Below are 2,317 nucleotides of genomic sequence, written 5' to 3'. Positions count from 1 at the left end.
CCCAAAGGGCTGAGCCAGCTCAAAAGCTGCAAAGGACTCAAGCAAGAGCTGAGCACCAACACCAGAGAAACCCAAGAGCACAATGAGCTCCCTCAGCAGAGGCTGTGGCTCAAATAGCCCAAGGCTCCGCCCACCACCCTTAGCACAATCACCTGGGAAAGGGCAAACCACCAGAAGTTATCAAGTCAGCTGGAGGAGCAGCAGCACTGTTCCCACCTGCCTTCAATTTACAGCACATGAGACCCTGAACAGAGAAAGCAACACTTACTGGCAAAGACAATACCTGCTCCTGTACTACAGCTACAACTATTGCATCAGCAATGTCACCAGGTAAGGAGTTCAACTTAATTTCTCTGAGGCTTAGACAGAAAAAGATACATGTGTCTCTAAACTAGGTAGGAAATTAGCTCCTTAAATGCAATAACAATGTAGTTATTAAAATCACATCAGTCACTGGCAAAGCCAGCAGACACAATGGTAACTCAGCAGCTAAGCACTAGATTGAGGCAGAACAGGAGGTTCCCAAGGCACAGGAGCCTCAATCAAACAAACAAAGCATACCATTAAACCATCTTTCTACCCCCAAACACTCAAAACCAAATTACTGACCTGAAAAAAAAGAAAGGAAAACAAAAAAAAGGCTGCATAAAAGTGTTACTTTCTACCACACATGCTGCTGAACCTTGACTGGTCCTGAAGCTCTTACCTCAGGCAGACACCTCCTCCCAAAGGGCTGAGCCAGCTCAAAAGCTGCAAAGGACTCAAGCAAGAGCTGAGCACCAACACCAGAGAAACCCAAGAGCACAATAAGCTCCCTCAGCAGAGGCTGTGGCTCAAATAGCCCAAGCCTCCACCCACCACCCTTAGCACAATCACCTGGGAAAGGGGAAGGGCAAACCACCAGAAGTTATCAAGTCAGCTGGAGGAGCAGCAGCACTGTTCCCACCTGCCTTCAATTTACAGCAAATGAGACCCTGAACAGAGAAAGCAACACTTACTGGCAAAGACAATACCTGCTCCTGTACTACAGCTACAACTCTTGCATCAGCAATGTCACCAGGTAAGGAGTTCAACTTAATTTTTCTGAGGCATAGACAGAAAAAGATACATGTGTCTCTAAACTAGGTAGGAAATTAGCTCCTTAAATGCAATAACAATGTAGTTATTAAAATCACATCAGTCACTGGCAAAGCCAGCAGACACAATGGTAACTCAGCAGCTAAGCACTAGATTGAGGCAGAACAGGAGGTTCCCAAGGCACAGGAGCCTCAATCAAACAAACAAAGCATACCATTAAACCATCTTTCTACCCCCAAACACTCAAAAGAAAATTACTGACCTGAAAAAAAAGAAAGGAAAACAAAAAAAAGGCTGCATAAAAGTGTTACTTTCTACCACACATGCTGCTGAACCTTGACTGGTCCTGAAGCTCTTACCTCAGGCAGACACCTCTTCCCAAAGGGCTGAGCCAGCTCAAAAGCTGCAAAGGTCTCAAGCAAGAGCTGAGCACCAACACCAGAGAAACCCAAGAGCACAATGAGCTCCCTCAGCAGAGGCTGTGGCTCAAATAGCCCAAGGCTCTGCCCACCACCCTTAGCACAATCACCTGGGGAAGGGCAAACCACCAGAAGTTATCAAGTCAGCTGGAGGAGCAGCAGCACTGTTCCCACCTGCCTTCAATTTACAGCAAATGAGACCCTGAACAGAGAAAGCAACACTTACTGGCAAAGACAATACCTGCTCCTGTACTACAGCTACAACTATTGCATCAGCAATGTCACCAGGTAAGGAGTTCAACTTAATTTTTCTGAGGCTTAGACAGAAAAAGATACATGTGTCTCTAAACTAGGTAGGAAATTAGCTCCTTAAATGCAATAGCAATGTAGTTATTAAAATCACATCAGTCACTGGCAAAGCCAGCAGACACAATGGTAACTCAGCAGCTAAGCACTAGATTGAGGCAGAACAGGAGGTTCCCAAGGCACAGGAGCCTCAATCAAACAAACAAACAAAGCATACCATTAAACCATCTTTCTACCCCCAGACACTCAAAATTACTGACCTGAAAAAAAAGAAAGGAAAACAAAAAAAAAGGCTGCATAAAAGTGTTACTTTCTACCACACATGCTGCTGAACCTTGACTGGTCCTGAAGCTCTTACCTCAGGCAGACACCTCTTCCCAAAGGGCTGAGCCAGCTCAAAAGCTGCAAAGGACTCAAGCAAGAGCTGAGCACCAACACCAGAGAAACCCAAGAGCACAATGAGCTCCCTCAGCAGAGGCTGTGGCTCAAATAGCCCAAGGCTCCGCCCACCACCC

The sequence above is a fragment of the Haliaeetus albicilla genome, unplaced genomic scaffold (assembly GCF_947461875.1).
Source record: "Haliaeetus albicilla unplaced genomic scaffold, bHalAlb1.1 scaffold_120, whole genome shotgun sequence".
Lineage (NCBI taxonomy): Eukaryota > Metazoa > Chordata > Aves > Accipitriformes > Accipitridae > Haliaeetus > Haliaeetus albicilla.
This window is presented reverse-complemented; position numbering follows the sequence as displayed.